This window comes from Phyllobates terribilis, unplaced genomic scaffold (assembly GCF_046119375.1).
Source record: "Phyllobates terribilis strain yellow unplaced genomic scaffold, ASM4611937v1 Scaffold_4__5_contigs__length_816908805, whole genome shotgun sequence".
In the NCBI taxonomy this organism is placed as follows: Eukaryota; Metazoa; Chordata; class Amphibia; order Anura; family Dendrobatidae; genus Phyllobates; species Phyllobates terribilis.
This window is the reverse complement of record NW_027362764.1, coordinates 682,598,969-682,626,203: the sequence shown is the minus strand read 5'-3', so window position 1 is coordinate 682,626,203 and position 27,235 is coordinate 682,598,969. Positions and strand designations below refer to the sequence as shown.

At 44.4% G+C, this 27,235-nt stretch overlaps 1 non-coding gene and 8 pseudogenes across 1 annotated transcript; all 9 read right to left on the bottom strand.

The window, feature by feature from the left end:
- Nucleotides 1–355: 355 nt before the first annotated feature.
- Nucleotides 356–474, bottom strand: LOC141268429 (5S ribosomal RNA; annotated as a pseudogene).
- Nucleotides 475–1,415: 941 nt separating this feature from the next.
- On the bottom strand, nt 1,416–1,535 carry LOC141267445 (5S ribosomal RNA; annotated as a pseudogene).
- Nucleotides 1,536–3,037: 1,502 nt separating this feature from the next.
- Nucleotides 3,038–3,157, bottom strand: LOC141267998 (5S ribosomal RNA; annotated as a pseudogene).
- Nucleotides 3,158–4,662: 1,505 nt separating this feature from the next.
- Nucleotides 4,663–4,782, bottom strand: LOC141268513 (5S ribosomal RNA; annotated as a pseudogene).
- Nucleotides 4,783–5,402: 620 nt separating this feature from the next.
- LOC141266758 (5S ribosomal RNA) lies at nt 5,403–5,521 on the bottom strand. Its single transcript, XR_012320783.1, has one exon. It is a non-coding gene; the product is annotated as a 5S ribosomal RNA (ribosomal RNA).
- Nucleotides 5,522–6,463: 942 nt separating this feature from the next.
- LOC141268122 (5S ribosomal RNA) lies at nt 6,464–6,583 on the bottom strand (annotated as a pseudogene).
- A 10,221-nt stretch (nt 6,584–16,804) lies between these two features.
- On the bottom strand, nt 16,805–16,924 carry LOC141270280 (5S ribosomal RNA; annotated as a pseudogene).
- A 621-nt stretch (nt 16,925–17,545) lies between these two features.
- On the bottom strand, nt 17,546–17,664 carry LOC141268381 (5S ribosomal RNA; annotated as a pseudogene).
- A 941-nt stretch (nt 17,665–18,605) lies between these two features.
- Nucleotides 18,606–18,725, bottom strand: LOC141268845 (5S ribosomal RNA; annotated as a pseudogene).
- Nucleotides 18,726–27,235: the final 8,510 nt, after the last annotated feature.

The following is a 27,235-nucleotide window of genomic DNA, read 5'->3' as shown; positions in this document are numbered from 1 at the left end:
TGAATGAAGGAAGAGGGTGAATGGTTGCCAGTGACTTTGAGCTGCTCTTCAGGGGGGAGGGTCGTGTTGCCTGCAAAGGTCTTCTGCTTGGGGTTACCGGTGGTTCCCTCCAGCCACCCGGGAGACGCTGGTCCTGGTGAAAAGGAGCCTAGTATTAAAAGTAAAGAAGCAACAATGCTGGAGGCCCACGGTGATCAGAAGGATGCTGGTATTTTGCAGAGATGAAATAGCGCAAGAGAGAAAGCAAATGAAAAAAAGAAAAGAGAATGAATGTGTGCACTTGTGAAAGGGAATAGACAAAAGGCACAGAAAGAGTGCCCCCTGCTGGTGGAAGGAAAGAAAAAGAAAAAGCAAAAGCCTACAGCACCTGGTAGTCCCAGGTGGTCTTCCTTCCAAGTACTAACCAGTCCCAACACTGCTTAACTTCCGAGATCAGACGAGATCAGGCATGTTCAGGGTGGTGTGGCCGTAGGCAGAGACAAGGCTCTCACTTGCTGCTTTTCTACTTTGAATTCTCGCTGCCGGCTGCACTTTCCAGTGCTCAGCAAGACCAGGTCCTTTTGTGCTTTCTCTTCTCTTCAATTTTTTTGCTGGCTTCCTTAAAAGGTCTTGTAGACACAATGCCCCACTCAGAGCCGCTGAGCTCACTGATCGGCTGCAGCGCTGTCGACGGAACGTCAGCTTCACGGCCAATGCCACAGGCCGGGAGCAGAGGCGAGACTCACCGGTAGACCCGTGTAGGGTGAGTAGAGCGCGGTTAGTTGATTTCTAATAGCCTGCAGCCGGGGATTAACTTTTAATGAAAGGGAACAATCCCTTTGACTGTCTGCAGCGCGCCACACCTAGGAAGCGCTATCTCACACACAAGCCAGCATGCACACGTGCTCGCACGTGACAACACCCCCTATCTGCCCCTACATCCTCTCCGTCACCATGCGTCAGACTCTCCTGCCTGTTTTATGATTTCAGGGCCCTAGCAGGAATCACCCCCCCCTCCCCAATTCCTTCCGCACCTTCCTTGCCTTCCTTGCACTGAGGTTAGCTCTTTGTCAGCCGTCTGGCTTGGTTACACAAGCTTCTTTGCAGAGAAACATGTTACTTCTGCTGGGGCTTGCTAGGCGGCCGGCGTCCAAATCCTTCCCTGGGCACGTGCTGAAAGCCTGGCCCCTTCACGGCCCCGGGTGCTTTTAACGCCATCATTTCCACACGGCGAACTGCGGAGTCAATAAGCACTCCTAGCCGTGGCAAGGAGCTCGGTGTCAGTCCTGCGTGAAGGCGGCGGTGTAACGTACTTAGCTGCCAACTGGCTCAGAGGCCTTGGGGCTTCCATCATCTAAGTTACTTAAGGTCGGTGTCCAGCAAGGCGCCGTTCCATGCTAGCCGAGCTGGGCAGTAGGGCAAAACATCATCAAAATGGTCTACAGCACCTGGTGTTCCCAGGAGGTCTCCCATCCAAGTACTGTCCGAGCCCAGCCCTGCTTTGCTTTCGAGATCAGACGAGATCGGGCGTATCCAAGGTGGTATGGCCAGTAGATGCTGCTCGATCCATCGCCCGGCCAGCCTTTCTCAGGATCGCTTGGTGGCGAGCAATCTGGCCTGTGACGGGGCGGGCTCCGAAGGGTCCATGCAAAGGCTGTGCCGTCCCTACAGGTGTGGTTTGTTTAGCAGTGATTCACCCGCCGCATCAGGTGTCTTCAAAAATGTCTCGGCGCAGGGTCTCCTGCAGGCTAAACCCTTCATCGCGGTAATGTGACAGAAAGAGCAAGCTGGACCCGTAACTTGGGGGCGGAGCGAGACGTCCAGGGGTGAATGAAGGAAGAGGGTGAGATGGTTGCCAGTGACTTTGAGCTGCTCTTCAGGGGGGAGGGTCGTGTTGCCTGCAAAGGTCTTCTGCTTGGGGTTACCGGTGGTTGCCTCCAGCCACGCGGGACACGCTGGTCCTGGTGAAAAGGAGCCTAGTATTAAAAGTAAAGAAGCAACAATGCTGGAGGCCCACGGTGATCAGAAGGATGGTGGTATTTTGCAGAGATGAAATAGCGCAAGAGAGAAAGCAAATGAAATAAAGAGAATGAATGTGTGCACTTGTGAAAGGGAATGGAAAAAAGGAATAAAAGAGAGTGCCCCCTGCTGGTGGAAGGAAAGAAAAAGCAAAAGCCTACAGCACCTGGTATTCCCAGGCGGTCTCCCATCCAAGTACTAACCAATTTTTTTGCTGGCTTCCTTAAAAGGCCTTGTAGACACAACGCGCCACTCAGAGCCGCTGAGCTCACTGATCGGCTGCAGCGCTGTCGACGGAACTTCTGCTTCACGGCCAATGCCACAGGCCGAGAGCAGAGGCGAGACTCACCGGTAGACCCGGGTAGGGTGAGTAGGGCGCGGTTAGTTGCTTTCTAATAGCCTGCAGCCGGGGATTAACTTTTAATGAAAGGGAACAATTCCTTTGACTGTCTGCAGCGCGCCACACCTAGGAAGCGCACTCTCACACACAAGCCAGCATGCACACGTGCTCGCACGTGACAACACCCCCTATCTGCCCCTACATCCTCTCCGTCACCATGCATCAGACTCTCCTGCCTGTTTTATGATTTCAGGGCCCTAGCAGGAATCACTCCCCCCTCCCCAATTCCTTCCGCACCTTCCTTGCCTTCCTTGCACTGACGTTAGCTCTTTGTCAGCCGTCTGGCTTGGTTACACAAGCTTCTTTGCAGAGAAACATGTTACTTCTGCTGGCCCTCGCTAGGCGGCCGGCATCCAAAACCTTCCCTGGGCACCTGCTGAAAGCCTGGCCCCTTCACGGCCCCGGGTGCTTTTAACGCCATCATTTCCACACGGCGAGCTGCGGAGTCAATAAGCACTCCTAGCCGTGGCAAGGAGCTCGGAGTCAAGCCTGCGTGAAGGCGGCGGGGTAGCGTACTTAGCTGCCAACTGGCTCAGAGACCTTGGGGCTTCCATCATCTAAGTTACTTAAGGTTGGTGTCCGGCAAGGCGCCGTTCCATGCTGGCCGAGCTGGGCTGTAGGGAAAAACGTCATCAAAATGGTCTACAGCACCCGGTGTTCCCAGGAAGTCTCCAATCCAAGTACTGTCCAAGCCCAGCCCTGCTTTGCTTCCGAGATCATATGAGATCGGGCGTATCCAAGGTGGTATGGCCAGTAGAAGCTGCTCGATTCATCGCCCGGCTAGCCTTTCATAGGATCGCTTGGTGGCGAGTAATCTGGCCGTGACGGGGCGGGCTCCGAAGGGTCCATGCAAAGTCTGTGCCGTCCCTACAGGTGTGGTTTGTTTAACAGTGATTCACCCGCTGTATCAGGAGTCTTCAAAAATGGCTCGGCGCAGGGTCTCCTGCAGGCTAAACCCTTCATCGCGGTAATGTGACAGAAAGAGCAAGCTGGACCCGTAACTTGGGGGCTGAGCGAGACGTCCAGGGGTGAATGAAGGAAGAGGGTGAGATGGTTGCCAGTGACTTTGAGCTGCTCTTCAGGGGGGAGGGTCGTGTTTCCTGCAAAGGTCTTCTGCTTGGGGTTACCGGTGGTTGCCTCCAGCCACGCGAGAGACGCTGGTCCTGGTGAAAAGGAGCCTAGTATTAAAAGTAAAGAAGCAACAATGCTGGAGGCCCACGGTGATCAGAAGGATGCTGGTATTTTGCAGAGATGAAATAGCGCAAGAGAGAAAGCAAATGAAAAAAAGAAAAGAGAATGAATGTGTGCACTTGTGAAAGGGAATGGAAAAAAGGCATAGAAGAGAGTTCCCCCTGCTGGTGGAAGGAAGGAAAAAGCAAAAGCCTACAGCACCTGGTATTCCCAGGCGGTCTCCCATCCAAGTACTAACCAATTTTTTTGCTGGCTTCCTTAAAAGGTCTTGTAGACAGAACGCCCCACTCAGAGCCGCTGAGCTCACTGATCGGCTGCAGCGCTCTCGACGGAACGTCAGCTTCACGGCCAATGCCACAGGCCGGTAGCAGAGGCGAGACTCACCGGTAGACCCGGGTAGGTTGAGTAGAGCGCGGTTAGTTGTTTTCTAATAGCCTGCAGCCGGGGATTAACTTTTAATGAAAGGGAACAATCCCTTTGACTGTCTGCAGCGCGCCACACCTAGGAAGCGCACTCTCACACACAAGCCAGCATGCACACGTGCTCGCACGTGACAACACCCCCAATCTGCCCCTACAACCTCTCTGTCACCATGCGTCAGACTCTCCTGCCTGTTTTATGATTTCAGGGCCCTAGCAGGAATCACCCCCCCTCCCCAATTCCTTCCGCACCTTCCTTTCCTTCCTTGCACTGAGGTTAGCTCTTTGTCAGCCGTCTGACTTGGTTACACAAGCTTCTTTGCAGAGAAACATGTTACTTCTGCAGGCCCTCGCTAGGCGGCCGGCATCCAAAACCTTCCCTGGGCACCTGCTGAAAGCCTGGCCCCTTCACAGCCCCGGGCGCTTTTAACGCCATCATTTCCACACTGCGAGCTGCGGAGTCAATAAGCACTCCTAGCCGTGGCAAAGAGCTCAGTGTCAGCCCTGCGTGAAGGCGGCAGGGTAGTGTACTTAGCTGCCAACTGGCTCAGAGGCCTTGGGGCTTCCATCATCTAAGTTACTTAAGGTCGGTGTCCGGCAAGGCGCCGTTCCATGCTAGCCAAGCTGGGCAGTAGGGCAAAACGTCATCAAAATGGCCTACAGCACCCGGTGTTCCCAGGAGGTCTCCCAATGAAGTACTGTCCAAGCCCAGCCCTGCTTTGCTTCCAAGATCAGACGAGATCGGGCGTATCCAAGGTGATATGGCCAGTAGACGCTGCTCGATCCATCGCCCGGCCAGCCTTTCTCAGGATCGCTTGGTGGCGAGCAATCTGGCCGTGACGGGGCAGGCTCCGAAGGGTCCATGCAAAGGCTGTGCCGTCCCTACAGGGGTGGTTTGTTTAGCAGTGATTCACCCGCCGCATCAGGTGTCTTCAAAAATATCTCGGCGCAGGGTCTCCTGCAGGCTAAACCCTTCATCGCGGGAATGTGACAGAAAGAGCAAGCTGGACCCGTAACGTGGGGGTGGAGCGATACGTCCAGGGGTGAATGAAGGAAGAGGGTGAATGGTTGCCAGTGACTTTGAGCTGCTCTTCAGGGGGGAGGGTCGTGTTGCCTGCAAAGGTCTTCTTCTTGGGGTTACCGGTGGTTGCCTCCAGCCACCCGGGAGACGCTGGTCCTGGTGAAAAGGAGCCTAGTATTAAAAGTAAAGAAGCAACAATGCTGGAGGCCCACGGTGATCAGAAGGATGCTGGTATTTTGCAGAGATGAAATAGCGCAAGAGAGAAAGCAAATGAAAAAAAGAAAAGAGAATGAATGTGTGCACTTGTGAAAGGGAATGGAAAAAAGGCATAGAAGAGAGTGCCCCCTGCTGGTGGAAGGAAGGAAAAAGCAAAAGCCTATAGCACCTGGTATTCCCAGGCGGTCTCCCATCCAAGTAATAACCAGGCCCAACCCTGCTTAGCTACCAAGATCAGACGAGATCGGGCGTGTTCAGGGTGGTGTGGCCGTAGGCAGAGACAAGCCTGTCACTTGCTGCTTTTCTACTTTGAAGTCTGGCTGCCGGCTGCCCTTTCCAGTGCTGAGCAAGACCAGGTCCTTTTGTGCTTTCCCTTCTCTTCAATTTTTTTGCTGGCTTCCTTAAAAGGTCTTGTAGACACAACGCCCCACTCAGAGCCGCTGAGCTCACTGATCGGCTGCAGCGCTGTCGACGGAACGTCAGCTTCACGGCCAATGCCACAGGCCGGGAGCAGAGGCGAGACTCACCGGTAGACCCGGGTAGGGTGAGTAGAGCGTGGTTAGTTGCTTTCTAATAGCCTGCAGCCGGGGATTAACTTTTAATGAAAGGGAACAATCCCCTTGACTGTCTGCAGCGCGCCACACCTAGGAAGCGAACTCTCACACACAAGCCAGCATGCACACGTGCTCGCACGTGACAACACCCCCTATCTGCCCCTACAACCTCTCCGTCACCATGCGTCAGACTCTCCTGCCTGTTTTATGATTTCAGGGCCCTAGCAGGAATCACCCCCCCCTCCCCAATTCCTTCCGGACCTTCCTTACCTTCCTTGCACTGAGGTTAGCTCTTTGGCAGACATCTGGCTTGGTTACACAAGCTTCTTTGCAGAGAAACATGTTACTTCTGCTGGCCCTCCCTAGGCGGCCGGCATCCAAAACCTTCCCTGGGCACCTACCGAAAGTCTGGCCCCTTCACGGCCCCGGGTGCTTTTAACGCCATCATTTCCACACGGCGAGCTGCGGAGTCAATAAGCACTCCTAGCCGTGGTAAGGAGCTCGGTGTCAGGCCTGCGTGAAGGGCGGCGGGGTAGCGTACTTAGCTGCCTACTGGCTCAGAGGCCTTGGGGCTTCCATCATCTAAGTTACTTAAGGTCGGTGTCCGGCAAGGCGCCGTTCCATGCTAGCCGAGCTGGGCAGTAGGGCAAAACGTCATCAAAATGGTCTACAGCACCCGGTGTTCCCAGGTGGTCTCCCATTCAAGTACTGTCTGAGCCCAGCCCTGCTTTGCTTCCGAGATCAGACGAGATCGGGCGTATCCAAGGTGGTATGGACAGTAGACGCTTCTCGATCCATCGCCCGGCCAGCCTTTCTCAGAATCGCTTGATGGCGAGCAATCTGGACGTGAGGTGGCCAGCTCCGAAGGGTCCATGCAAAGGCTGTGCCGTCCCTACAGGTGTGGTTTGTTTAGCAGTGATTCAACCGCCGCATCAGGTGTCTTCAAAAATGGCTCGGCGCAGGGTCTCCTGCAGGCTAAACCCTTCATCGCGGTAATGTGACAGAAAGAGCAAGCTGGACCCGTAACTTGGGGGCGGAGCGAGATGTCCAGGGGTGAATGAAGGAAGAGGGTGAGATGGTTGCCAGTGACTTTGAGCTGCTCTTCAGGGGGGAGGGTCGTGTTGCCTGCAAAGGTCTTCTGCTTGGGGTTACCGGTGGTTGCCTCCAGCCACCCGGGAGACACTGGTCCTGGTGAAAAGGAGCCTAGTATTAAAAGTAAATAAGCAACAATGCTGGAGGCCCACGGTGATCAGAAGGATGCTGGTATTTTGCAGAGATGAAATAGCGCAAGAGAGAAAGCAAAGGAAAAAAGAAAAGAGAATGAATGTGTGCACTTGTGAAAGGGAATGGAAAAAAGGCATAAAAGAGAGTGCCCCCTGCTGGTGGAAGGAAGGAAAAAGCAAAAGCCTACAGCACCTGGCATTCCCAGGCGGTCTCTGTTAAATGGTTAATTATGGAAATTCATTTGGAATGTTAATCGATAATCATTTTTCTGAGTTCTATGCCTCAGCCATCGTGTCTAGTTGACATGCGCTATTTGTGTGTGTGTTTTTGGTTCACTACCATATGTAGAACAGGTGTCCATACGACTGGCTATAAAAGCCCATGGTACAGAAAGGGGGGGCTCTCTTGCTCTGCCCACCCCACAAGACACAGAATCTTCATGCTGAGAAGCAGATGACATGTAGGCCTGGACACATGCTGGACAAAGACATGATTTACCAGCCAGGATCCAAGGAAAGATGGGTGAATCTCAACAATTAAGCTAATTATGGACAAATGGACAATTACTTTATAACTAAATATTGTATATACCTGCTGCAATCTGATTCTTTTTAATGGACAATCCAAGAATAAATAGATACATTTTTCTATAAGAATATCGTGATATTGATACTTTGAGAAGTCCTCAGTAGAAAAAAATAATACAGGAAGAGTATTATTTTACAATTGTGAGCCAGCCAGTCCTGTTTTTTTGTTTTTTAAATTAAGTAAGAGAATTTCTTCCGTGAACAAGGGGGGAGTCCTGACGAGCTGAACAGCTGTTGTTCACGTGTCAGTAAATTCACTAGTTTGTCACGAGAAGCAGAAAGGACCTACAGACTGAGGAAAGACAGGAAGCAGAGGTACTAACAAGGAACAGAATCACACAGGAAAAGAATCAGACGAACTGAAGACAGGACGTGCTGATAAAGAGAAGCCAAGGAATCTTAAGGTAAGCAAAATATGGATATATTTTCTTCTTTAGCTAAACAAAGTAATATTAATTTCAAAGTTAATGTAGGAGATGACATAGAAGTTTTGTGGCTCAGTTTATACAAAGAATGTGAATTGCAGAATTTACAGTTAACTTCTAAGTTGGTAAATAGAGACAAACAGAAATTGAGAAATATTCTACATTTGGTAGATTTTTTTCATAGTCTTGTGTTAGAGATTTCTAAGCAGGAAAATAGTGTAGAAGTGTCAGACGGTGATACTGATTCTGACTGTAATGTGGAAAATGAGCAAGAAGTAAGACACGTGTCTATAACTGAAGGTGACCTTGGGTCTGACCAAGAGACGGACATACAGAAACCTGACATGGGAGGAGACATGACTGACATACGAGAAACCGACATACTAGGTGATGTGGGAGGAGACGTGAGTGACGTAGGAGGAACGGACGTACAAGAGCCACTAAAAATATCAGAGAATTCTGGAATTACCCAGGCTCAACTCCAAATTAAAATGAGGAAAAATTTGCTGAAATTATACAAAATCATACCAAAATATGATGTCAAAATCCATGCCTGTAGAAATTCAGAGACATTTGAGAGCTTCTCTGATAAGTTTGATTTATCATATGAGGAGAGGAATCAATTATTTAAAATATGGATTCCTGTGACATTGTCCAGACGTTTACATTTAATGCCCTGTGAAAATGACTCTCCTAATGGATGGGAAAATGATTCGGGCAGATTAAGATATTTGATTTATTGTGTCACAAAGGATTTTCCCAACATAGAAGATCTGCAGAAACTAAGGATTGGTAGGAAGGAATGTACATATACATTCATGTCCATATTTGAACGGTTGTACAAAGCTCTCATCAAAAATGGAAATGTACAACATATGATAACAACTTTTGTACAAAAATTCAAATTCCTAAATTAAATTTCCCAAGTCATGGCATCACAAAAAAATTCATTATTTGAATGTGCGCAGATGCTGGATTTTGTTAGAAAACATGAGAATCGTGAAAAGAAAATAAATCAAGCTAAATTTATAAAACCAGGAAAGGTAAAATCTTACCAAAAGCCAATATCAAACTCTCCTAGACTGAGTCATCCCCATAGTGAACTCTATCAAATACGCAGAAGATTTCATATATGTTATAAGCCATATCAGCCAGTGCAAAGATCCATCTCTCCACAGAATGAGTTAATTCTCAGTCAGAACTGTGATTCTCTAAAAAGGAAAATGGCTGAAACTGATGGACAGAGACAGGTGAGACGACCAACTCACAGTGACGTCATGGAATGTGGACAGAAGAACAGGCAGTTCTCTGAGGTTTTGAAGGATAGAAAAATGTCTTTCCTAAATAGGGCGTTCCTGGGGATATTTGAGAGAGACAGAAGATTTGGTTTAGGGAGTGGCTAAGGAAAAACTGCAATTATATTGTTGTATCAAAATGTAATACAATGTCTCAATATTTATTTATAATCTTATGCAGTAAAATTGTAGTTACATAGTTTCTAATAGTTCATATATATATATATATATATATATATATATATATACACTTGTCTAAGTAGAGATTGCGTATAATTGTATTTATATATACGTTTATAAAATATATTTTATATATATTAATTAATAAATTAGAACTTCATATATATAAATTTAAGTAGCAATATTTTGAATTACATTAGAACCAACCAATATATGTATAAGATATTTAAATAATTCTGTTTCTGTATGAATTTGATATTTAATTTTATTTTCTTATATTTCCTTAGAGTTTTCATTCCAAAGCAGGATTTGATCAAAGAACTCTAAAATGGATTTATTTCTTTATTCACACAGGAAGTGAAAAAATTGCATGATTTTATGTGTATAACATTTTAAAATAATAACAATATATCTAGTTGAACTATAATATATATGTAATACTTATTAATTCTTTTGTGTTGCTAATATTTTCTGTGCATGAAGTGTTCGTGCAAATTAAAGTAGCTTTACAGCATGACGTGTGACAGCTGCGGCCTTTGAACTTTGAGCTAATAGTATAGGATCCCATTCATTCTATTTTCAACTGATGTAACTTAAGACCGGGCAGCCAGTGAAAAAAGAATCTAAGACAAGAGTTTTTTCAAGTGTCTGAAATTCCAGTGACTTACTCTCATATTATATAATATGTACTTGGGAAATATTCAAAGAAATATAAAGATATTCAATTGATATGGCAATGCACATTAATAAATTGGGATACAACAATTTTGGGTTAAATATATATATATATATATCTAAAACTTCATATGTGGAATGTTTGAGTTGAACAGATCTGTGAATGTCAGAGTGAAGGTGACAGATGAGTAAATCAGCAGCTGCTAAGTGTGATTGATGTGACAGAGGCCTCGTATGTTTGTATGTTTGAAAAAAAAAAATGTTTCTTTATGTGAAGGTACAAAAATATATTTAATTCTGAGGAAATTATAATACATAATTAGGTATTATCTACATATGTATATTTCTATATTTCTTTAATAATTATTATTTCTTGATTTAACTAATAGTGGATAAGGGCAACCACACATCAAAATGGTTTACAAAGCAAATTTATATTTAGAATAATTTTCCACATGATAATATTCTTGAATAACTATAATATTAGTTTTAATGGTTACCTAAATAGGTACACACCTCTCTTTAGTCAAATCTATGCTACTCATCGATATGAAATTTATGCACAATATTTCTAGAAGAATAATTATTTTTAATTTGGTTCTGATATATACATAAATTTTATAAAATAATATTTTTGGTATTAAGGGGGAAAATGTGTTTTTGATCCTGATTACATAATCACTTTTGATCAATACTTATTTTCCACACATTTTAATAAAGAAGAAATAAAAATAATGTACTATGGTATAATTAAGAAGGGTATTACATGCAAAGTTGCATAATTTAATATTTTTTGGTGGTACAAGATTATGACAAATATGAAATCATCCAGATAATGGAGATATAAGGGTATTTTTTATGGAGAATATAATTACTCTGCTTTTGTCATTAAAATTTAAAGGCCTTATTTTTATTTTTATTCTTATTTTTACTCTTAATTTTATTTTTCATTTTTAAAATTTTATTCTTACTTTATACTTCTTATTTTTCTATTTTTTCATTTTTTAATTCTCATTTGATTTTATTTGAGTTCAATATCTCAATTGAGAAAACACATTAATATTTAATAAAGTAATGTCTAATACAAGAGTATTGCTTCATTAAATATATATTGCTAAGGAAAAAAATGTTTACATTTTCTGAGTAAACACAACAATTCATTCATTCATTTATTCATTCATTCATTCATTCATACATTCATATATTTATTCATTTTGGTTCAGGAGTATACATTCTTTGATATTATTGGTTTAATAAAGATATAAAAACTTGTTTTTTCAAAATACACTGACACCTATGGGTTGGAAAAGGTAATTACACCTATGACATAAAAATGTTCTATCATATGGAGAACTTGATTGATAATGAATTATTATCTATTATTGTTTATTATTCCAAACATAATATATTTTAATATTTTGATAATAATTAGATGGATATTACTGATTGCTATGGTACGCTGTGATATTATAGGTTAGGAAAAACTGCCAGATTTGGTATCAGATTAGGGAATGAAGTCTTCAATCAAGACATCGCAATTATGAATTCTATCTTAATAAAGACTTTTAATTTTTATAAATCAAAGAGATTCTCAAAAGTTACAAGAAGAAGCAACTGACATCCGGACGTCTCAGAAGGTAACAGGTGTGAATGCTGAGTGTTATAATAGACTGTGTCCATTACATACAATACAATTCACACCACTGATCACCAGGACGGCAGAGGACGATGATCCTATATGTACTGTGTTGTGTTTAAGTTTCATCACGTTCCAGTGGTTTCTTATCACCTGCAACGCTTCAATGAAAGCTGGTGAACAGGTAATACCTGGCATATGTGTCCTGTATATAAAGGACTGAGTACTGGTTATGGTGCTATATAAAGCAGGAAAGTGTCAAGTTAACCCTTGCTTTACTGACCAAAGACGTCACATCTGTTCCAAAAGTGACACGAGACCAGTGCGGACACACGGAAGATTCCAAAGACGATACAACGTAGGTCCAGGTGACACTGCACAGATATTAAAGCTACATTTCATCCATGGACTTTGTTTTCTTATCAACTGACACACATGATCTTTCTAATAAAGAGTACAGTTTATGGACTGAACAATAATGAACACAATTATGGACTGTACAATATCTACATGCTGTCATTTATTTCAAAGGAGTTTTCATCTAAAGAGTGTGTTATAAAAGAACCAAGAAGAAGACGAGACGACGACTCGATGACATCAGATGATGACGATTGAACCCGCGATTGCTTCAATTTAGATATAGGGAAGTATAATTATACATATTAAATGAATATTAGTCACGGCTTACCATAACATGAATTCACATCATTATATAGCAATAATCCGATATTGATACTATTATTACTATTATTATTATTATGGAAATTTAATGATATTGCCAAGGAAGAAGGAAAGAAAAAATGATTGATGAATGTATCTTCTTTTGATAAATTTCAGTTAAAGTCCTTTTATTCTCAAAAAAGGGGGAAATGTTAAATGGTTAATTATGGAAATTCATTTGGAATGTTAATCGATAATCATTTTTCTGAGTTCTATGCCTCAGCCATCGTGTCTAGTTGACATGCGCTATTTGTGTGTGTATTTTTGGTTCACTACCATATGTAGAACAGGTGTCCATACGACTGGCTATAAAAGCCCATGGTACAGAAAGGGGGGGCTCTCTTGCTCTGCCCACCCCACAAGACACAGAATCTTCATGCTGAGAAGCAGATGACATGTAGGCCTGGACACATGCTGGACAAAGACATGATTTACCAGCCAGGATCCAAGGAAAGATGGGTGAATCTCAACAATTAAGCTAATTATGGACAAATGGACAATTAACTACCCCGATATAGACTGGGAAACCGAAAGCTGTAGATCTCAGAAAGGAAACAGGTTTCTGTCAATTATCAAAGACAATTATTTGTCACAACTTGTGCAGGAACCAACTAGAGGGACGGCCCTTTTAGACTTAATATTAACTAACAGGCCAGACAGAATAACTGAGGTGCAGGTCAGGGGGCACCTGGGAAATAATGACCACAACATTATACAATTCCACATGTGCTTCAGTAGGGTGCCCAGCAAGGGAGTCACAAAAACACTGAACTTCAGGAGGGCAAAGTTTGATCAGCTAAGAGATGCCCTTCACCTTATAGACTGGGATAGTATCTTTAGTAATAGGAGCACGGATAGAAAATGGGAAATTTTTAAAACAGTCCTACATAGTCACTGTAGAAGGTACATACCTTATGGGAATAAAAGGGCTAGGAATAGGAGGAAGCCAATGTGGCTAAATAAGGAAGTCAAGAGGGCAATGAAAAACAAAAAAAGGGCATTCGGTAAACTTAAACAAGAAGGCAGCGAGGAAACGCTAATATCTTATAGGGAAAAAAACAAAATCTGTAAGAAACAAATAAGAATAGCAAAAGAGGAGACAGAGAGACTAATTGCCAAGGAAAGTAAAACGAATCCCAAACTGTTCTTTAACTATATAAACAGTAAAAGGATTAAAACTGATGGAGTTGGCCCATTGAAAAATAACCTGGGTAAAATCATAGAGGGCGATGAGGGTAAAGCAAACCTACTCAATAGCTTCTTCTCCACTGTTTTCACAAAAGAAAGCAATTTATCGGAGGAAATGCAGAGTGATAAAGTAAACCCTCCGCTAAATATCACCCACCTAACCCAGGAGGAAGTTCAGAAACGCCTAAATAATATCAAAATAGACAAGTCACCAGGCCCAGATGGCATACACCCCCGGGTACTAAAAGAATTAAGTAATGTGATAGACAGACCGCTGTATCTTATATTCAAGCACTCTTTATGGACAGGGACTGTCCCACTAGACTGGCGCCAAGCAAATGTGGTACCAATATTCAAAAAGGGGTCTAAAAGTGACCCTGAGAACTATAGACCAGTAAGCTTAACGTCTGTTGTGGGTAAATTGTTTGAAGGATTTCTTAGAGATGCTATTGTAGAATATCTTAATGATAATAACTGTCTAACTCCATATCAACATGGATTCATGAGGGATCGCTCCTGCCAAACAAACCTGATGGCCTTCTACGAGGAGGTGAGCTCACAGCTGGATCGGGGAGAGTCAGTGGATGTTGTATACCTTGACTTCTCCAAAGCGTTTGATACCGTGCCACACAAAAGGTTGGTATATAAAATGAGAATGCTTGGTCTGGGGGATAATGTGTGCAAGTGGGTAAATAGCTGGCTGAGTGATAGAAAGCAGAGGGTGGTTATCAATGGAGTAAGCTCAGGGTGTGTCAGGGTTACTAGCGGGGTGCCTCAAGGGTCTGTCTTGGGCCCTATATTATTTAATATATTTATTAATGATCTAGTGGAAGGGTTGCATAGTAAAATAGCAATATTTGCAGATGATACTAAACTTTGTAAAGTAGTTAATACAGATGAGGATAGGGCACAGCTACAGGAGGATTTAGATAAATTGGGGAGTTGGGCCAAAAAATGGCAAATGGGGTTCAATGCCGATAAATGTAAGGTCATGCACATGGGAAAGAAAAACAGCAGTCACCCATACATATTAAATGGGAAACCGTTGGGGAAATCTGACATGGAGAAGGACCTGGGCGTCTTGGTTAATAGCAAATTAAATTGGAGTGCCCAGTGTCAGGCAGCAGCTGCGAAGGCAAATAGAGTCATGGCATGCATCAGAAGAGGAATAGGGGCATATGATGAGAACATTGTTCTTCCTCTGTATAAAGCGCTGGTAAGGCCGCACTTAGAATATTGTGCACAGTTCTGGGCTCCTGTGCTCAGGAAAGACATATTGGAGCTAGAGAGAGTAAAAAGGAGGGCGACTAAGGTAATAAAGGGAATGGAGGGACTAGAATACCCAGAGAGGTTGTCAAAATTAGGCCTATTTACATTGGAAAAGAGAAGGCTTAGGGAGACCTCATAAACATGTATAAATACATCAGGGGGCAGTACAGAGATCTCTCCCATGACCTGTTTATACCAAGGATGGTGACAAAGACGAGGGGGCACACTATGCGTCTGGAGGAAAGGAGGTTCCTGCACCATCATAGAAGGGGATTCTTTACGGTCAGAGCCGTGAGACTCTGGAACTCTCTGGGAGAGGAAGTGGTGATGTCCAACTCACTTAAAGAGTTCAAGAGAGGCCTGGACGCCTTTCTTGAGAACAATAAAATTACATCTTATGCTTAGTTAATTAATCCAGGGATTTAATCTGACTGCCAGATTGGTGTCGGGAAGTGAATTTTTCCTCAATGATGTAAATTGGCCTATGCCGCATGTTTTTTTGTTGCCTTCCCCTGGATCAATGCTGCGGAATAGCTGCAGTGCACAAGAAATAGGCTGAACTGGATGGACGCTTGTCTTTTTTCGGCCTTATAAACTATGTAACTATGTAACTTTATAAGTAATTATTGTATGTACCTGCTGCAATCTGATTCTTTTTAATGGACAATCCAAGAATAAATAGATACATTTTTTTATAAGAATATCGTGATATTGATACTTTGAGAAGTCCTCAGTAGAAAAAAATAATACAGAAAGAGTATTATTTTACAGTCTCCCATCCAAGTACTAACCAGGCCTGACCCTGCTTAGCTTCCAAAATTAGATGAGATCGGGCATGTTCAGGGTGGTGTGGCCGTAGGAAGAGACAAGCCTCTCACTTGCTGCTTTTCTACTTTGACGTCTGGCTGCCGGCTGCCCTTTCCAGTGCTCAGCAAGACCAGGTCCTTTTGTGCTTTCCCTTCTCTTCAATTTTTTTGCTGGCTTCCTTAAAAGGTCTTGTAGACACAACGCCCCACTCAGAGCCGCTGAGCTCACTGATCGGCTGCAGCGCTGTCGACGGAACGTCAGCTTCACGACCAATGCCACAGGCCGGGAGCAGAGGCGGGACTCACCGGTAGACCCGGGTAGGGTGAGTAGAGCGCGGTTAGTTGCTTTCTAATAGCCTGCAGCCGGGGATTAACTTTTAATGAAAGGGAACAATCCCTTTGACTGTCTGCAGCGCGCCACACCTAGGAAGCGCACTCTCACACACAAGCCAGCATGCACACGTGCTCGCACATGACAACACCCCCTATCTGCCCCTACAACCTTTCCGTCACCATGCGTAAAACTCTCCTGCCTGTTTTATGATTTCAGGGCCCTATCAGGAATCACCCACCCCCCCCTCCCCAATTTCTTCCGCACCTTCCTTGCCTTCCTTGCACTGAGGTTAGCTCTTTGGCAACCGTCTGGCTTGGTTACACAAGCTTCTTTGCAGAGATACATGTTACTTCTGCTGGCCCTCGCTAGACAGCTGGCATCCAAAACCTTCCCTGGGCACCTGCTGAAAGCCTGGCCCCTTCACGGCCCCGGGTGCTTTTAACGCCATCATTTCCACACGGCGAGCTGCGGAGTCAATAAGCACTCCTAGCCGTGACAAGGAGCTCGGTGTCAGGCCTGCGTGAGGGCGGCCGGGTAGCGTACTTAGCTGCCAACTAGCTCAGAGGCCTTGGGGCTTCTATCATCTATGTTACTTAAGGTCGGTGTCCGGCAAGGCGCCGTTCCATGCTAGCCGAGCTGGGCAGTAGGGCAAAACGTCATCAAAATGGTCTACAGCACCCGGTGTTCCCAGGAGGTCTAGCAGCCAAGTACTGTCTGAGCCCAGCCCTGCTTTGCTTCCGAGATCAGACAAGATCGGGCGTATCCAAGGTTGTATGGCCAGTAGACGCTGCTTGATCCATCGCCCGGCCAGCCTTTCTCAGGATCGCTTGGTGGCGAGCAATCTGGCCGTGACGGGGCGGGCTCCGAAGGGTCCATGCAAAGGCTGTGCCATCCCTACAGGTGTGGTTTGTTTAGCAGTGATTCACCCGCCGCATCAGGTGTCTTCAAAAATGTCTCGGCGCAGGGTCTCCTGCAGGCTAAACCCTTCATCGCGGTAATGTGACAGAAAGAGCAAGCTGGACCCGTAACTTGGGGGCGGAGCGAGACGTCCAGGGGTGAATGAAGGAAGAGGGTGAGATGGTTGCCAGTGACTTTGAGCTGCTCTTCAGGGGGGAGGGTCGTGTTGCCTGCAAAGGTCTTCTGCTTGGGGTTACCGGTGGTTGCCATCAGCCACGCGGGAGGCGCTGGTCCTGGTGAAAAGGAGCCTAGTATTAAAAGTAAAGAAGCAACAATGCTGGAGGCCGACGGTGATCAGAAGGATACTGGTATTTTGCAGAGATGAAATAGCGCAAGAGAGAAAGCAAATGAAAAAAAGAAAAGAGAATGAATGTGTGCACTTGTGAAAGGGAATGGAAAAAAGGCATAGAAGAGAGTGCACCCTGCTGGTGGAAGGAAGGAAAAAGCAAAAGCCTACAGCACCTGGTATTCCCAGGCGTTCTCCCATCCAAGTACTAACCAGGCCCAACTCTGCTTAGTTTCTGAGATCAGATGATATCAGGCCAGTTCAGGGTGGTGTGGCTGTAAGCAGAGACAAGCCTCTCACTTGCTGCTTTTCTACTTTGAAGTCTGGCTGCCGGCTGCCCTTTCCAGTGCTCAGCAAGACCAGGTCCTTTTGTGCTTTCCCTTCTCTTCAATTTTTTTGTTGGCTTCCTTAAAAGGTCTTGTAGACACAACGCCCCACTCAGAGCCGCTGAGCTCACTGATCGGCTGCAGCGCTGTCGACGGAACGTCAGCTTCACTGCCAATGCCACAGGCCGGGAGCAGAGGCGAGACTCACCGGTAGACCCGGGTAGGATGAGTAGAGCACGGTTAGTTGCTTTCTAATAGCCTGCAGCCGGGGATTAACTTTTAATGGAAGGGAACAATCCCTTTGACTGTCTGCAGCGCGCCACACCTAGGAAGCGCACTCTCACACACAAGCCAGCATGCACACGTGCTCGCACGTGACAACACCCCCTATCTGCCCCTACAACCTCTCCGTCACCATGCGTCAGACTCTCCTGCCTGTTTTATGATTTCAGGGCCCTAGCAGGAATCACCCCACCCTCCCAAATTCCTTCCGCACCTTCCTTGCCTTCCTTGCACTGAGGTTAGCTCTTTGTCAGCTGTCTGGCTTGGTTATACAAGCTTCTTTGCAGAGAAACATGTTACTTCTGCTGGCCCTCGCTAGGCGGCCAGCATCCAAAACCTTCCCTGGGAACCTGCTGAAAGCCTGGCCCCTTCACGGCCCCGGGTGCTTTTAACGCCATCATTTCCACACAGCGAGCTGCGGAGTCAATAAGCACTCCTAGCTGTGGCAAGGAGCTCGGTGTCAGGCGTGCGTGAAGGCGGCGGGGTAGCGTACTTAGCTGCCAACTGGCTCAGAGGCCTTAGGGCTTCCATAATCTAAGTTACTTAAGGTCGGTGTCCGGCAAGGCGCGGTTCCATGCTAGCCGAGCTGGGCAATAGGGCAAAACGTCATCAAAATGGTCTACAGCACCCGGTGTTCCCAGGAGGTCTCCCATCCAAGTACTGTCCAAGCCCAGCCCTGCTTTGCTTCCGAGATTAGATGAGATGAGGCGTATCCAAGGTGGTATGGCCAGTAGACGCTGCTTGATCCATCACCCGGCCAGCCTTTCTCAGGATCGCTTGGTGGCGAGCAATCTGGCCGTGACGGGGCGGGCTCCGAAGGGTCCATGCAAAGGCTGTGCCGTCCCTACAGGTGTGGTTTATTTAGCAGTGATTCACCCGCCACATCAGGTGTCTTCAAAAATGGCTCGGCGCAGGGTCTCCTGCAGGCTAAACCCTTCATCGCGGTAATGTGACAGAAAGAGCAAGCTGGACCCGTAACTTGGGGGCGGAGCGAGACGTCCAGGGGTGAATGAAGGAAGAGGGTGAGATGGTTGCCAGTGACTTTGAGCTGCTCTTCAGGGGGGAGGGTCGTGTTGCCTGCAAAGGCCTTCTGCTTGGGGTTACCGGTGGTTGCCTCCAGCCACCCGGGAGACGCTGGTCCTGGTGAAAAGGAGCCTAGTATTAAAAGTAAAGAAGCAACAATGCTGGAGGCCCACGGTGATCAGAAGGATGCTGGTATTTTGCAGAGATGAAATAGCGCAAGAGAGAAAGCAAATGAAAAAAAGAAAAGAGAATGAGTGTGTGCACTTGTGAAAGGGAATGGAAAAAAGGCATAGAAGAAAGTGCCCCCTGCTGGTGGAAGGAAGGAAAAAGCAAAAGCCTACAGCACCTGGCATTCCCAGGCGGTCTCTGTTAAATGGTTAATTATGGAAATTCATTTGGAATGTTAATCGATAATCATTTTTCTGAGTTCTATGCCTCAGCCATCGTGCCTAATTGACATGCGCTATTTGTGTGTGTATATTTGGTTCACTACCATATGTAGAACAGGTGTCCATACGACTGGCTATAAAAGCCCATGGTACAGAAAGGGGGGGCTCTCTTGCTCTGCCCACCCCACAAGACACAGAATCTTCATGCTGAGAAGCAGATGACATGTAGGCCTGGACACATGCTGGACAAAGACATGATTTACCAGCCAGGATCCAAGGAAAGATGGGTGAATCTCAACAATTAAGCTAATTATGGACAAATGGACAATTACTTTATAACTAATTATTGTATGTACCTGCTGCAATCTGATTCTTTTTAATGGACAATCCAAGAATAAATAGATACATTTTTTATAAGAATATCGTGATATTGATACTTTGAGAAGTCCTCAGTAGAAAAAAAATAATACAGGAAGAGTATTATTTTACAATGGTGAGCCAGCCAGTCCTGTTTTTTTGTTTTTTAAATTAAGTAAGTGAATTTCTTCCGTGAACAAGGGGGGAGTCCTGACGAGCTGAACAGCTGTTGTTCACGTGTCAGTAAATTCACTAGTTTGTCACGAGAAGCAGAAAGGACCTACAGACTGAGGAAAGACAGGAAGCAGAGGTACTAACAAGGAACAGAATCACACAGGAAAAGAATCAGACGAACTGAAGACAGGACGTGCTGATAAAGAGAAGCCAAGGAATCTTAAGGTAAGCAAAATATAGATATAATTTCTTCTTTTGCTAAACAAAGTAATATTAATTTCAAAGTTAATGTAGGAGATGACATAGAAGTTTTGTGGCTCAGTTTATACAAAGAATGTGAATTGCAGAATTTACAGTTAACTTCTAAATTGGTAAATAGAGACAAACAGAAATTGAGAAATATTCTACATTTGGTAGATTTTTTTCATAGGCTTGTGCTAGAGATTTCTAAGCAGGAAAATAGTGTAGAAGTGTCAGACGGTGATACTGATTCTGACTGTAATATGGAAAATGAACAAGAAGTAAGACACGTGTCTGTAACTGAAGGTGACCTTGGGTCTGACCAAGAGACGGACATACAGAAACCTGACATGGGAGGAGACATGACTGACATACGAGAAACCGACATACTAGGTGATGTGGGAGGAGACGTGAGTGACGTAGGAGGAACAGACGTACAAGAGCCACTAAAAATATCAGAGAATTCTGGAATTACCCAGGCTCAACTCCAAATTAAAATGAGGAAAAATTTGCTGAAATTATACAAAATCATGCCAAAATACGATGTCAAAATCCATGCCTGTAGAAATTCAGAGACATTTGAGAGCTTCTCTGATAAGTTTGATTTATCCAATGAGGAGAGGAATCAATTATTTAAAATATGGATTCCTGTGACATTGTCCACACGTTTACATTTAATGCCCTGTGAAAATGACTCTCCTAATGGATGGGAAAATGATTCAGACAGATTAAGATATTTGATTTATTGTGTCACAAAGGATTTTCCCAACATAGAAGATCTGCAGAAACTAAGGATTGGTAGGAAGGAATGTACATATACATTCATGTCCATATTTGAACGGTTGTACAAAGCTCTCATCAAAAATGGAAAAGTACAACATATGATAACAACTTTTGTACAAAAATTCAAATTCCTAAATTCAGTTTCCCAAGTTATGGCATCACAAAAATATTCATTATTTGAATTTGCGCAGATGCTGGATTTTGTTAGAAAACATGAGAATCGTGAAAAGAAAATAAATCAAGCTAAATTTATAAAACCAGGAAAGGTAAAATCTTACCAAAAGCCAATATCAAACTCTCCTAGACTGAGTCATCCCCATAGTGAACTCTATCAAATACGCAGATGATTTCATATATGTTATAAGCCATATCAGCCAGTGCAAAGATCCATCTCTCCACAGAATGAGTTAATTCTCAGTCAGAACTGTGATTCTCTAAAAAGGAAAATGGCTGAAACTGATGGACAGAGACAGGTGAGACGACCAACTCACTGTGACGTCATGGAATGTGGACAGAAGAACAGGCAGTTCTCTGAGGTTTTGAAGGATAGAAAAATGTCTTTCCTAAATTGGGCGTTCCTGGAGATATTTGAGAGAGACAGAAGATTTGGTTTAGGGAGTGGCTAAGGAAAAACTGTAATTATAATGTTGTATCAAAATGTAATACAATGTCTCAATATTTATTTATAATCTTATACAGTAAAATTGTAGTTACATAGTTTCTAATAGTTCATATATATATGAATATATATATATATATATATATATATACACTTGTCTAAGTCGAGATTGCGTATAATTGTATTTATATATACTTTTATAAAATATATATATATATATATACATATTAATTAATAATTAGAACTTCATATTTATAACTTTAAGTCGCAATATTTTGAATTACATTAGAACCAACCAATATATGTATAAGATATTTAAAGAATTCTGTCTCTGTATGAATTTGATATTTAATTTTATTTTCTTATATTTCCTTAGAGTTTTCATTCCAAAGCAGGATTTGATCAAAGAACTCTAAAATGGATTTATTTCTTTATTCACACAGGAAGTGAAAAAATTGCATGATTTTATGTGTATAACATTTTAAAATAATAACAATATATCTAGTTGAACTATAATATATATGTAATACTTATTAATTCTTTTGTGTTGCTAATATTTTCTGTGCATGAAGTGTTCGTGCAAATTAAAGTAGCTTTACAGCATGACGTGTGACAGCTGCGGCCTTTGAACTTTGAGCTAATAGTATAGTATCCCATTCATTCTATTTTCAACTGATGTAACTTAAGACCGGGCAGCCAGTGAAAAAAGAATCTAAGACAAGAGTTTTTTCAAGTGTCTGAAATTCCAGTGACTTACTCTCATAAGATCTGTGAATGTCAGAGTTAAGGTGACAGATGAGTAAATCAGCAGCTGCTAAGTGTGATTGATGTGACAGAGGCCTCGTATGTTTGTATGTTTAAAAAAAAAAAATGTTTCTTTATGTGAAGGTACAAAAATATATTTAATTCTGAGGAAATTATAATACATAATTAGGTATTATCTACATATACAGTATATATTTCTATAATTCTTTAATAATTATTATTTCTTGATTTAACTAATAGTGGATAAGGGCAACCACACATCAAAATGGTTTACAAAGCAAATTTATATTTAGAATAATTTTCCACATGATAATATTCTTGAATAACTATAATATTATTTTTAATGGTTACCTAAATAGGTACACACCTCTCTTTAGTCAAATCTATGCTACTCATCAATATGAAATTTATGCACAATATTTCTAGAAGAATAATTATTTTTAATTGGGTTCTGATATATACATAAATTTTATAAAATAATATTTTTGGTATTAAGGGGGAAAATGTGTTTTTGATCCTGATTACATAATCACTTTTGATCAATACTTATTTTCCACACATTTTAATAAAGAAGAAATAATAATAAGGTACTATGGTATAATTAAGAAGGGTATTACATGCAAAGTTGCATAATTTAATATTTTTTGGTGGTACAAGGTTATGACAAATATGAAATCATCCAGATAATGGAGATATAAGGGTATTTTTTATGGAGAATATAACTACTCTGCATTTGTCATTAAAATTTAAAGGCCTTATTTTTATTTTTATTCTTATTTTTACTCTTAATTTTATTTTTCATTTTTAAAATTTTATTCTTACTTTATACTTCTTATTTTTCTATTTTTTCATTTTTTAATTCTCATTTGATTTTATTTGAGTTCAATATCTCAATTGAGAAAACACATCAATATTTAATAAAGTAATGTCTAATACAAGAGTATTGCTTCATTAAATATATATTGCTAAGGAAAAAAATGTTTACATTTTCTGAGTAAACACAACAATTCATTCATTCATTTATTCATTTATTCATTCATTCATTCATTCATATATTCATATATTTATTCATTTTGGTTCAGGAGTATACATTCTTTGATATTATTGGTTTAATAAAGATATAAAAACTTGTTTTTTCAAAATACACTGACACCTATGGGTTGGAAAAGGTAATTACACCTATGACATAAAAATGTTCTATCATATGGAGAACTTGATTGATAATGAATTATTATCTATTATTGTTTATTATTCCAAACATAATTTATTTTAATATTTTGATAATAATTAGATGGATATTACTGATTGCTATGGTACGCTGTGAAATTATAGGTTAGGAAAAACTGCCAGATTTGGTATCAGATTAGGGAATGAAGACTTCAATCAAGACATCGCAATTATGAATTCTATCTTAATAAAGACTTTTAATTTTTATAAATCAAAGAGATTCTCAAAAGTTACAAGAAGAAGCAACTGATATCCGGACGTCTCAGAAGGTAACAGGTGTGAATGCTGAGTGTTATAATAGACTGTGTCCATTACATACAATACAATTCACACCACTGATCACCAGGACGGCAGAGGACGATGATCCTATATGTACTGTGTTGTGTTCAAGTTTCATCACGTTCCAGTGGTTTCTTATCACCTGCAACGCTTCAATGAAAGCTGGTGAACAGGTAATACCTGGCATATGTGTCCTGTATATAAAGGACTGAGTACTGGTTATGGTGCTATATAAAGCAGGAAAGTGTCAAGATAACCCTTGCTTTACTGACCAAAGACGTCACATCTGTTCCAAAAGTGACACGACACCAGTGCGAACACACGGAAGATTCCAAAGACGATCCAACGTAAGTCCAGGTGACGCTGCACAGATATTAAAGCTACATTTCATCCATGGACTTTGTTTTCTTATCAACTGACACACATGATCTTTCCAATAAAGAGTACAGTTTATGGACTGAACAATAATGAGCACAATTATGGACTGTACAATATCTACATGCTGTAATTTATTTCAAAGGAGTTTTTGTAACGGGTCTGGGAGGCGGAACCTCTGAGCTACTATACAAGGGGGCGGTCCTTGTAAGGGAGCGGGTGGCGACCAGGCAGGCAGTCACAGCAGGTGACCGGGACAGTCTCTGGGTGTACGGGCAGGAGGTCACGGCAAGTGACCGGGACAGTCTCTGGAAGAACGGGCTGGAGGTCACGGCAAGTGACCGGGGCAGTCTCTGGGTGAACGGGCTGGAGGTCACGGCAAGTGACCGGGGCAGTCTCTGGGTGAATGGGCTGGAGGTCACGGCAAGTGACCGGGGCAGTCTCTGGGTGAACGGGCTGGAGATCACGGCAAGTGACCGGGACAGTCTCTGGGTGATCGGGCTGGAGGTCACGGCAAGTGACCGGGGCAGTCTCTGGGTGAACGGGCTGGAGGTCACGGCAAGTGACCGGGGCAGTCTCTAGGTAAAGGGTAGGTACGACCTGTGATGGCTGAAGGTAGGCTCCAGGTAGGCTAGCAAGGCAGATGGAGGATGTGTGCTCCCAGGTGAGGAAGCGAGAGTCTCTGGAATAGCAGGTGGTCACAGCACGTGACGGCGAAGCCTCCAGGTAGGCAAGCAGGCAGGTAGCGGAGAAGCGCTCCCAGGTGAGCGGGCAAGAGTCTCTGGAATAGCTGGTGGTCACAGCACGTGACGGCGGAGCCTCCGGGCTGGCAAGCAGGCAGGTAGTGGAGAAGCGCTCCCAGGTGAGCAGGCAAGAGTCTCTGGAATAGCTGGTGGTCACAGCACGTGACGGCGGAGCCTCCGGGCAGGCAAGGAGGCAGGTAGCGGAGGAGCGCTCCCAGGTGAGCGGGCAAGCTGGTCCATAGACAGACTGACAGGAGTAGAAAGGCAGACCGTCGGACCTCAGGCTAGCAAGCAGGTAGCAGGAATAACTGGCAGGAAACAGACAGCAAACTGGCAGGACTCTGGCAGGAATCAGGCAGGTAACTGGCAGGTAACTGGCAACGGGACCTGAGGGCTGAAGCAGAGTAGAACAGTGCAACAACATTGCTCGGGCACCTCCATTTTGGAGGAGGTGCCTTATATATGGTGAAGTCCTCCGGCCATTGGCCGGGGACTCCTTAGGACGGCGCGCGCGGCCCCTTTAAGAGGGAGGGAGAGCGCGCGCGCGTGCCCTAAGCACAGTGGCCGGGAAGGAGCACGCGCTGCCAGCAGAGTGGGAGGAGGACGCCGGGCACGGAGCAGGGAGGTGAGGGGAACAGCGTCCCTGCCTAGCAGAGGGCAGGGACGCCGGCGCTACAGTACCCCCCTTTTTAGGCCCCCCCTTTTTTAGGCCAGACAGAAATTTAGCAAGGATAAGAGGGGCATGGATGTTCTCCCGGGGCTCCCACGTTCTCTCCTCGGGACCAAACCCCTTCCAATCTACTAGAAAAAAGGTCTTTCCTCTTACCCTTTTGGTGGCAAGAATGTTCTCTACCTCAAACTCGTCCTCAGCAGAAACCGGAGCAGGAGGCGTACCTGTAGACTTGGAAAAGAGTTAAGTACCACAGGTTTGAGGAGAGATACATGGAAGGAGTTAGGGATCCGTAAGTTGGCCGGGAGTTTCAATTTATAGGCCACTGGGTTGATCTGACTGATGACCTCCAGGGGGCCGATGAACCGAGGCCCTAACTTGTAAGAAGGTATCTTGAGTCGGACATATTTAGATGAGAGCCAGACTTTATCTCCGGGACGAAATTGTGGAGGATCCAGGCGTTTTTTGTCAGCGTGTCTTCTCATCCGTTCGGACGACTGAAGGAGTGCGGATCGGGTACTCTCCCAAATGGAGGAAAATTTGCCAACGAGAGATTCCGCAGCCGGGTTGTCCACAGAGGTGGAGACAGGAAAAGGAATCCGAGGATGCTGACCGAAGACTACAAAAAACGGGGATTTGGAGGAGGATTCGCTCTCGTGATTGTTATAAGAGAACTCGGCCCATGGTAGGAGATCCACCCAGTCTGAATGATGGGCATTAACGAAGTGCCGGAGGTAACTGGTCAGGTTCTGATTGATCCGCTCCACTTGACCATTGGACTGTGGGTGGTAAGCGGAAGAGAAGTCAAGGGTGACGTCTAGCAGTTTACAAGTGGCTCTCCAGAAGCGTGAGGTGAACTGTACCCCACGATCCGACACGATGTGGAGGAGCAGGCCATGAAGACGGAAGTTGTGACGAATAAAGTCTTTAGCTAGCTCGGGTGCAGACGGGAGGCCTGGCAGGGGAACAAAATGAGCCATCTTGGAGAAGCGGTCAGCGATCACCCAAATGACCGTACAACCGGCAGAGACTGGGAGGTCTGTTATAAAGTCCATTGCTATATGCTGCCAGGGGGCAGCAGGTACTGGGAGCGGAAGGAGGCGACCGGCTGGCAGATGTCTCGGAACCTTGTTGCGGGCGCAGGACACACAGGCAGAAACAAAGTCTATTACGTCCTTGAGCAGGGTAGGCCACCAGTAGTGCCGGGTAATAAGCTGGAGGGTCTTTTTTTGACCGGCATGGCCAGCCAGTTTAGACGAGTGACCCCAGTGAAGGATCTTCTCCCGATCAGGTACTGATACGAACGTCTTTCCGGGAGGGAGACGATTTAGACTCACGGGAGCCACCTGCATTACTCTGGCGGGATCGATGATGTGTTTCGGATCTTCCTCGAGATCAGACACCAGAAAGGATCGAGACAAGGCGTCCGCCTTGACGTTTTTGTCAGCCGGGCGAAAATGAAGAACAAAATCAAAGCGGGCAAAAAACAAGGACCACCGGGCTTGGCGCGGGTTAAGTCTCTGGGCATGCTGGAGGTAAGCCAAGTTCTTGTGGTCCGTGTAAATTATTACCGGGTGAAGAGCCCCCTCGAGCAGGTAACGC